The sequence below is a fragment of the Myodes glareolus genome, unplaced genomic scaffold (genome assembly GCF_982192425.1).
Source record: "Myodes glareolus unplaced genomic scaffold, mMyoGla1.1 HAP1_SCAFFOLD_34, whole genome shotgun sequence".
NCBI classification, from domain to species: Eukaryota; Metazoa; Chordata; class Mammalia; order Rodentia; family Cricetidae; genus Myodes; species Myodes glareolus.
In genome coordinates, this window is record NW_028263212.1 from 372,607 (window position 1) to 383,565 (window position 10,959).

Sequence of the window (10,959 nt, forward strand, 5' to 3'; positions counted from 1 at the left end):
TTCTAAATGCTGTCCTTTCAGAGAAAATCACTTTCCTTTGAAAGTGTCTTAAGCTACTTAAAAGCATTCACAAGAAACTCACATGCAATTTTCTGAAAGAGAAGCAGTCTGTTCCAACACTTCAATTCACTGTGCATAGTGAATGGAGTGTTGCTTCACTTTCTAAATGCTGTCCTTTCAGAGAAAATCACTTTCCTTCGAAAGTGCCTTAAGCTACTTACAATCATTCAATAGAAATTCACATGCTTTTCTCTGAAAGAGAAGCAGTCTGCTTCAACACTTCTATTCACTGTGCGAAGTGAATGGAGTGTTGCTTCACTTTCTAAATGCTGTCCTTTCAGAGAAAATCACTTTCCTTTGAAAGTGCCTTAAGCTACTTACAAGCATTCACAAAAAACTCATATCTGTTTCTCTGAAAGAGAAGTAGTCTGCTCCAACACTTCAATTCACTGTGCGAAGTGAATGGAGTGTTGCTTCACTTTCTAAATGCTGTCCTTTCAGAGAAAATCACTTTCCTTTGAAAATGCCTTAAGCTACTTACAAGCATTCACAAGAAACTCACATGCATTTTTCTGAAAGAGAAGCAGTCTGTTCCAACACTTCAATTCACTGTGCGTAGTGAATGGAGTGTTGCTTCACTTTCTAAATGCTGTCCTTTCAGAGAAAATCACTTTCTTTTGAAAGTGCCTTAAGCTACTTACACACATTCACAGGAAACTCAAATGCGTTTCTATGAAAGAGAAGCTGTCTGTTCCAACACTTCAATTCACTGTGCGAAGTGAATGGAGTGTTGCTTCACTTTCTAAATGCTGTCTTTCAGAGAAAATCACTTTCCTTTGAAAGTGCCTTAAGCTACTTACAAGCATTCACAAAAAACTCATATCTGTTTCTCTGAAAGAGAAGTATTCTGTTCCAACACTTCAATTCACTCTGCGAAGTGAATGGAGTGTTGTTTCACTTTCTAAATGCTGTCCTTTCAGAGAAAATCACTTTCTTTTGAAAGTGCCTTAAGCTACTTACACACATTCACAGGAAACTCAAATGCGTTTCTATGAAAGAGAAGCTGTCTGTTCCAACACTTCAATTCACTGTGCGAAGTAAATGGAGTGTTGCTTCACTTTCTAAAAGCTGTCCTTTCAGAGAAAATCACTTTCTTATGAAAGTGCCTTAAGCTACTTACAAGCATTCAACAGAAATTCACATGCGTTTCACTGAAAGAGAAGCAGTCTGTTCCAACACTTCAATTCACTGTGCGAAGTGAATGGAGTGTTGCTTCACTTTCTAAATGCTGTCCTTTCAGAGAAAATCACTTTCCTTTGAAAGTGCCTTAAGCTACTTACACACATTCACAGGAAACTCAAATGCGTTTCTCTGAAAGAGAAGTTGTCTGTTCCAACACTTCAATTCACTATGAGAAGTGAATGGAGTGTTGTTTCACTTTCTAAATGCTGTCCTTTCAGAGAAAATCACTTTCCTTTGAAAGTGCCTTAAGCTACTTACAAGCATTCAATAGAAATTCACATGCATTTCACTGAAAGAGAAGCAGTCTGTTCCAACACTTCAATTCACTGTGCGAAGTGAATGGAGTGTTGCTTCACTTTCTAAATGCTGTCCTTTCAGAGAAAATCACTTTCCTTTGAAAGTGCCTTAAGCTACTCACAAGCATTCACAAAAAACTCATATCTATTTCTCTGAAAGAGAAGTAGTCTGTTCCAACACTTCAATTCACTGTGCGAAGTGAATGGAGTGTTGTTTCACTCTCTAAATGCTGTCCTTTCAGAGAAAATCACTTTCCTTTGAAAGTGCCTTTAGCTACTTACCAGCATTCAACAGAAATTCACATGCGTTTCACTGAAAGAGAAGCAGTCAGTTCCAACACTTCAATTCACTGTACGAAGTGAATGGAGTGTTGTTTCACTTTCTAAATGCTGTCCTTTCAGAGAAAATCACTTTCCTTTGAAAGTGCCTTTAGCTACTTACAAGCATTCAACAGAAATTCACATGCGTTTCACTGAAAGAGAAGCAGTCAGTTCCAACACTTCAATTCACTGTGCGAAGTGAATGGAGTGTTGTTTCACTTTCTAAATGCTGTCCTTTCAGAGAAAATCACTTTCCTTTGAAAGTACCTTAAGCTACTTACACACATTCACAGGAAACTCAAATGCGTTTCTATGAAAGAGAAGCTGTCTGTTCCAACACTTCAATTCACTGTGCGAAGTGAATGGAGTGTTGCTTCACTTTCTAAATGCTGTCCTTTCAGAGAAAATCACTTTTCTTTGAAAGTGCCTTAAGCTACTTACAAGCATTCAACAGAAATTCACATGCGTTTCACTGAAAGAGAAGCAGTCTGTTCCAACACTTCAATTCACTGTGCGAAGTGAATGGAGTGTTGCTTCACTTTCTAAATGCTGTCCTTTCAGAGAAAATCACTTTCCTTTGAAAGTGCCTTAAGCTACTTACACACATTCACAGGAAACTCAAATGCGTTTCTCTGAAAGAGAAGTTGTCTGTTCCAACACTTCAATTCACTGTGCGAAGTGAATGGAGTGTTGTTTCACTTTCTAAATGCTGTCCTTTCAGAGAAAATCACTTTCCTTTGAAAGTGCCTTAAGCTACTTACAAGCATTCAATAGAAATTCACATGCGTTTCTCTGAAAGAGAAGCAGTCTGTTCCAACACTTCAATTCACTGTGCGAAGTGAATGGAGTGTTGCTCCACTTTCTAAATGCTGTCCTTTCAGAGAAAATCACTTTCCTTTGAAAGTGCCTTAAGCTACTTACAAGCATTCACAAAAAACTCATATCTGTTTCTCTGAAAGAGAAGTAGTCTGTTCCAACACTTCAATTCACTCTGCGAAGTGAATGGAGTGTTGTTTCACTTTCTAAATGCTGTCCTTTCAGAGAAAATCACTTTCCTTTGAACGTGCCTTAAGCTACTTACAAGCATTCAACAGAAATTCACATGCATTTCACTGAAAGAGAAGCAGTCTGTTCCAACACTTCAATTCACTGTGCGAAGTGAATGGAGTGTTGCTTCACTTTCTAAATGCTGTCCTTTCAGAGAAAATCACTTTCCTTTGAAAGTGCCTTAAGCTACTTACAAGCATTCACAAGAAACTCACATGCATTTTTCTGAAAGAGAAGCAGTCTGTTCCAACACTTCAATTCACTGTGCGAAGTGAATGGAGTGTTGCTTCACTTTCTAAATGCTGTCCTTTCAGAGAAAATCACTTTCCTTTGAAAGTGCCTTAAGCTACTTACAAGCATTCACAAAAAACTCATATCTGTTTTTCTGAAAGAGAAGCAGTCTGTTCCAACACTTCAATTCACTGTGCGTAGTGAATGGAGTGTTGCTTCACTTTCTAAATGCTGTCCTTTCAGAGAAAATCACTTTCTTTTGAAAGTGCCTTAAGCTACTTACACACATTCACAGGAAACTCAAATGCATTTCTCTGAAAGAGAAGCAGTCTGTTCCAACACTTCAATTCACTGTGCGAAGTGAATGGAGTGTTGTTTCACTTTCTAAATGCTGTCCTTTCAGAGAAAATCACTTTCCTTTGAAAGTGCCTTTAGCTACTTACAAGCATTCAACAGAAATTCACATGCGTTTCACTGAAAGAGAAGCAGTCAGTTCCAACACTTCAATTCACTGTGCGAAGTGAATGGAGTGTTGTTTCACTTTCTAAATGCTGTCCTTTCAGAGAAAATCACTTTCCTTTGAAAGTGCCTTAAGCTACTTACACACATTCACAGGAAACTCAAATGCGTTTCTATGAAAGAGAAGCTGTCTGTTCCAACACTTCAATTCACTGTGCGAAGTGAATGGAGTGTTGCTTCACTTTCTAAATGCTGTCCTTTCAGAGAAAATCACTTTCCTTTGAAAGTGCCTTAAGCTACTTACAAGCATTCAACAGAAATTCACATGCATTCCACTGAAAGTGAAGCAGTCTGTTCCAACACTACAATTCACTGTGCGAAGTGAATGGAGTGTTGCATCACTTTCTAAATGCTGTCCTTTCAGAGAAAATCACTTTCCTTTGAAAATGCCTTAATCTACTTACAAGCATTCACAAGAAACTCACATGCATTTTTCTGAAAGAGAAGCAGTCTGTTCCAACACTTCAATTCACTGTGCGAAGTGAATGGAGTGTTGTTTCACTTTCTAAATGCTGTCCTTTCAGAGAAAATCACTTTCCTTTGAAAGTGCCTTAAGCTACTTACAAGCATTCACAAAAAACTCATATCTGTTTCTCTGAAAGGGAAGTAGTCTGTTCCAACACTTCAATTCACTGTGCGAAGTGAATGGAGTGTTGTTTCACTTTCTAAATGCTCTCCTTTCAGAGAAAATCACTTTCCTTTGAAAGTGCCTTTAGCTACTTACAAGCATTCACAAGAAACTCACATGCGTTTCACTGAAAGAGAAGCAGTCTGTTCCAACACTTCAATTCACTGTGCGAAGTGAATGGAGTGTTGCTTCACTTTCTAAATGCTGTCCTTTCAGAGAAAATCACTTTCCTTTGAAAGTGCCTTAAGCTAATTACAAGCATTCAATAGAAATTCACATGCGTTTCACTGAAAGAGAAGCAGTCAGTTGCAACACTTCAATTCACTGTGCGAAGTGAATGGAGTGTTGCTTCACTTTCTAAATGCTGTCCTTTCAGAGAAAATCACTTTTCTTTGAAAGTGGCTTAAGCTACTTACAAGCATTCACAAGAAACACACACGCATTTTTCTGAAATAGAAGCAGTTTGTTCAAACACTTCAATTCACTGTGCGAAGTGAATGGAGTGTTGCTTCACTTTCTATATGCTCTCCTTTTAGAGAAAATCACTCTCTTTTGAAACTGCCTTAAGCTATTTACAAGCATTCACAAGAAACTCACATCTGTTTCTCTGAAAGAGAAGCAGTCTGTTCCAACACTTCAATTCACTGTGCGAAATGAATGGAGTGTTGTTTCACTTTCTAAATGCTGTCCTTTCAGAGAAAATCACTTTCCTTTGAAAGTGCCTTAAGCTACTTACAAGCATTCACAAGAAACTCACATGCATTTTTCTGAAAGAGAAGCAGTTAGTTCCAACACTAAAATTCACTGTGCGAAGTGAATGGAGTGTTGCTTCACTTTCTATATGCTCTCCTTTTAGAGAAAATCACTCTCTTTTGAAACTGCCTTAAGCTACTTACAAGCATTCACAAGAAAGTCACATCTGTTTCTCTGAAAGAGAAGCAGTCTGTTCCAACACTTCAATTCACTGTGCGAAGTGAATGGAATGTTGCTTCACTTTCTAAATGCTCTCCTTTTAGAGTAATTCACTCTCTTTTGAAACTGCCTTAAGCAACTTACAAGCATTCACAAGAAACTCACATGCAATTCTCTGAAAGAGAAGCAGTCTGTTCCAACACTTCAATTCACTGTGCGAAGTGAATGGAGTGTTGTTTCACTTTCTAAATGCTGTCCTCTCAGAGAAAATCACTTTCCTTTGAAAGTGCCTTAAGCTACTTACAAGCATTCAACAGAAATTCACTTGCGTTTCCCTGAAAGAGAAGCAGTCTGTTCCAACACTTCAATTCACTGTGTGAAGTGAATGGAGTGTTGCTTCACTTTCTAAATGCTGTCCTTTCAGAGAAAATCACTTTCCTTTGAAAGTGCCTTAAGCTACTTACAAACATTCAACAGAAATTCACATGTGTTTCACTGAAAGAGAAGCAGTCTGTTCCAACACCTCAATTCACTGTGCGAAGTGAATGGAGTGTTGCTTCACTTTCTAAATGCTGTCCTTTCAGAGAAAATCACTTTCCTTTGAAAGTGCCTTAAGCTACTTACAAGCATTCAACAGAAATTCACATGCATTTCACTGAAAGAAAAGCAGTCTGTTCCAACACTTCAATTCACTGTGCGAAGTGAATGGAGTGCTGCTTCACTTTCTAAATGCTGTCCTTTCAGAGAAAATCACTTTCCTCCGAAAGTGCCTTAAGCTACTTACAAGCATTCCACAGAAATTCACATGCGTTTCTCTGAAAAAGAAGCAGTCTGTTCCAACACTTCAATTCACTGTGCGAAGTGAATGGAGTGTTGCTTCACTTTCTAAATGCTGTCCTTTCAGAGAAAATCACTTTCCTTTGAAAGTGCCTTAAGCTACTTACAAGCATTTACAAGAAACTCACATGCATTTTTCTGAAAGAGAAGCAATCTGTTCCAACACTTCAATTCACTGTGCGTAGTGAATGGAGTGTTGCTTGACTTTCTAAATGCTGTCCTTTCAGAGAAAATCACTTTCCTTTGAAAGTGTCTTAAGCTACTTACAAGCATTCAATAGAAAGTCACATATGTTTCTCTGAAAAAGAAGCAGTCTGTTCCAACAATTCAATTCACTGTGCGAAGTGAATGGAGTGTTGCTTCACTTTCTAAATGCTGTCCTTTCAGAGAAAATCACTTTCCTTTGAAAGTGCCTTAAGCTATTTACAAGCATTCACAAGAAACTCACATGCATTTTTCTGAAAGAGAAGCAATCTGTTCCAACACTTCAATTCACTGTGCGTAGTGAATGGAGTGTTGCTTCACTTTCTAAATGCTGTCCTTTCAGAGAAAATCACTTTCCTCCGAAAGTGCCTTAAGCTACTTACAAGCATTCAACAGAAATTCACATGCGTTTCTCTGAAAGAGAAGCAGTCTGTTCCAACACTTCAATTCACTGTGCGTAGTGAATGGAGTGTTGCTTGACTTTCTAAATGCTGTCCTTTCAGAGAAAATCACTTTCCTTTGAAAGTGTCTTAAGCTACTTACAAGCATTCAATAGAAAGTCACATATGTTTCTCTGAAAAAGAAGCAGTCTGTTCCAACAATTCAATTCACTGTGCGAAGTGAATGGAGTGTTGCTTCACTTTCTAAATGCTGTCCTTTCAGAGAAAATCACTTTCCTTTGAAAGTGCCTTAAGCTATTTACAAGCATTCACAAGAAACTCACATGCATTTTTCTGAAAGAGAAGCAATCTGTTCCAACACTTCAATTCACTGTGCGTAGTGAATGGAGTGTTGCTTCACTTTCTAAATGCTGTCCTTTCAGAGAAAATCACTTTCCTCCGAAAGTGCCTTAAGCTACTTACAAGCATTCAACAGAAATTCACATGCGTTTCTCTGAAAGAGAAGCAGTCTGTTCCAACACTTCAATTCACTGTGCGAAGTGAATGGAGTGTTGCTTCACTTTCTAAATGCTGTCCTTTCAGAGAAAATCACTTTCCTTTGAAAGTGCCTTAAGCTACTTACAAGCATTCAACAGAAATTCACATGCATTTCACTGAAAGAAAAGCAGTCTGTTCCAACACTTCAATTCACTGTGCGAAGTGAATGGAGTGCTGCTTCACTTTCTAAATGCTGTCCTTTCAGAGAAAATCACTTTCCTTTGAAAGTGCCTTAAGCTACTTACAAGCATTCACAAAAAACTCGTATCTATTTCTCTGAAAGAGAAGTAGTCTGTTCCAACACTTCAATTCACTGTGCGAAGTGAATGGAGTGTTGTTTCACTTTCTAAATGCTGTCCTTTCAGAGAAAATCACTTTCCTTTGAAAGTGCCTTTAGCTACTTACAAGCATTCCACAGAAATTCACATGCATTTCTCTGAAAAAGAAGCAGTCTGTTCCAACACTTCAATTCACTGTGCGAAGTGAATGGAGTGTTGCTTCACTTTCTAAATGCTGTCCTTTCAGAGAAAATCACTTTCCTTTGAAAGTGCCTTAAGCTACTTACAAGCATTCACAAGAAACTCACATTCATTTTTCTGAAAGATAAGCAGTCTGTTCCAACACTTCAATTCACTGTGCGAAGTGAATGGAGTGTTGCTTCACTTTCTAAATGCTGTCCTTTCAGAGAAAATCACTTTCCTTTGAAAGTGCCTTAAGCTACTTACAAGCATTCACAAGAAACTCACATGCAATTTTCTGAAAGGGAAGCAGTCTGTTCCAACACTTCAATTCACTGTGCATAGTGAATGGAGTGTTGCTTCACTTTCTAAATGCTGTCTTTCAGAGAAAACCATTTTCCTTTGAAAGTGCCTTTAGCTACTTACAAGCATTCCACAGAAATTCACATGCGTTTCTCTGAAAAAGAAGCAGTCTGTTCCAACACTTCAATTCACTGTGCGAAGTGAATGGAGTGTTGCTTCACTTTCTAAATGCTGTCCTTTCAGAGAAAATCACTTTCCTTTGAAAGTGCCTTAAGCTACTTACAAGCATTTACAAGAAACTCACATGCATTTTTCTGAAAGAGAAGCAATCTGTTCCAACACTTCAATTCACTGGTCGTAGTGAATGGAGTGTTGCTTGACTTTCTAAATGCTGTCCTTTCAGAGAAAATCACTTTCCTTTGAAAGTGTCTTAAGCTACTTTCAAGCATTCAATAGAAAGTCACATATGTTTCTCTGAAAAAGAAGCAGTCTGTTCCAACAATTCAATTCACTGTGTGAAGTGTATGGAGTGTTGCTTCACTTTCCAAATGCTGTCCTTTCAGAGAAAATCACTTTCCTTTGAAAGTGCCTTAAGCTATTTACAAGCATTCACAAGAAACTCACATGCATTTTTCTGAAAGAGAAGCAGTCTGTTCCAAAACTTCAATTCACTGTGCGTAGTGAATGGAGTGTTGCTTCACTTTCTAAATGCTGTCCTTTCAGAGAAAATCACTTTCCTCCGAAAGTGCCTTAAGCTACTTACAAGCATTCAACAGAAATTCACATGCGTTTCTCTGAAAGAAAAGCAGTCTGTTCCAACACTTCAATTCACTGTGCGAAGTGAATGGAGTGTTGCTTCACTTTCTAAATGCTGTCCTTTCAGAGAAAATCACTCTCCTTTGAAAGTACCTTAAGCTACTTACACACATTCACAGGAAACTCAAATGCGTTTCTATGAAAGAGAAGCTGTCTGTTCCAACACTTCAATTCACTGTGCGAAGTGAATGGAGTGTTGCTTCACTTTCTAAATGCTGTCCTTTCAAAGAAAATCTCTTTCCTTTGAAAGTGCCTTAAGCTACTTACAAGCTTTCAACAGAAATTCACATGTGTTTCACTGAAAGAGAAGCTGTCTGTTCAAACACTTCAATTCACTGTGCGAAGTGAATGGAGTGTTGCTTCACTTTCTAAATGCTGTCCTTTCAGAGACAATCACTTTCCTTTGAAAGTGCCTTAAGCTCCTTACAAACATTCAACAGAAATTCACATGTGTTTCACTGAAAGAGAAGCAGTCTGTTCCAACACTTCAATTCACTGTGCGAAGTGAATGGAGTGTTGCTTCACTTTCTAAATGCTGTCCTTTCAGAGAAAATCACTTTCCTTTGAAAGTGCCTTAAGCTACTTACAAGCATTCAACAGAAATTCACATGCATTTCACTGAAAGAAAAGCAGTCTGTTCCAACACTTCAATTCACTGTGCGAAGTGAATGGAGTGCTGCTTCACTTTCTAAATGCTGTCCTTTCAGAGAAAATCACTTTCCTTTGAAAGTGCCTTAAGCTACTTACAAGCATTCACAAAAAACTCGTATCTATTTCTCTGAAAGAGAAGAAGTCTGTTCCAACACTTCAATTCACTGTGCGAAGTGAATGGAGTGTTGTTTCACTTTCTAAATGCTGTCCTTTCAGAGAAAATCACTTTCCTTTGAAAGTGCCTTTAGCTACTTACAAGCATTCCACAGAAATTCACATGCATTTCTCTGAAAAAGAAGCAGTCTGTTCCAACACTTCAATTCACTGTGCGAAGTGAATGGAGTGTTGCTTCACTTTCTAAATGCTGTCCTTTCAGAGAAAATCACTTTCCTTTGAAAGTGCCTTAAGCTACTTACAAGCATTCACAAGAAACTCACAAGCATTTTTCTGAAAGATAAGCAGTCTGTTCCAACACTTCAATTCACTGTGCGAAGTGAATGGAGTGTTGCTTCACTTTCTAAATGCTGTCCTTTCAGAGAAAATCACTTTCCTTTGAAAGTGCCTTAAGCTACTTACAAGCATTCACAAGAAACTCACATGCAATTTTCTGAAAGAGAAGCAGTCTGTTCCAACACTTCAATTCACTGTGCATAGTGAATGGAGTGTTGCTTCACTTTCTAAATGCTGTCCTTTCAGAGAAAATCACTTTCCTTTGAAAGTGCCTTAAGCTACTTACAAGCATTCAATAGAAATTCACATGCGTTTCTCTGAAAGAGAAGCAGTCTGCTCCAACACTTCTATTCACTGTGCGAAGTGAATGGAGTTTTGCTTCACTTTCTAAATGCTGTCTTTCAGAGAAAATCATTTTCCTTTGAAAGTGCCTTTAGCTACTTACAAGCATTCCACAGAAATTCACATGCGTTTCTCTGAAAAAGAAGCAGTCTGTTCCAACACTTCAATTCACTGTGCGAAGTGAATGGAGTGTTGCTTCACTTTCTAAATGCTGTCCTTTCAGAGAAAATCACTTTCCTTTGAAAGTGCCTTAAGCTACTTACAAGCATTTACAAGAAACTCACATGCATTTTTCTGAAAGAGAAGCAATCTGTTCCAACACTTCAATTCACTGTGCGTAGTGAATGGAGTGTTGCTTGACTTTCTAAATGCTGTCCTTTCAGAGAAAATCACTTTCCTTTGAAAGTGTCTTAAGCTACTTACAAGCATTCAATAGAAAGTCACATATGTTTCTCTGAAAAAGAAGCAGTCTGTTCCAACAATTCAATTCACTGTGCGAAGTGAATGGAGTGTTGCTTCACTTTCTAAATGCTGTCCTTTCAGAGAAAATCACTTTCCTTTGAAAGTGCCTTAAGCTATTTACAAGCATTCACAAGAAACTCACATGCATTTTTCTGAAAGAGAAGCAGTCTGTTCCAACACTTCAATTCACTGTGCGTAGTGAATGGAGTGTTGCTTCACTTTCTAAATGCTGTCCTTTCAGAGAAAATCACTTTCCTCCGAAAGTGCCTTAAGCTACTTACAAGCATTCAACAGAAATTCAC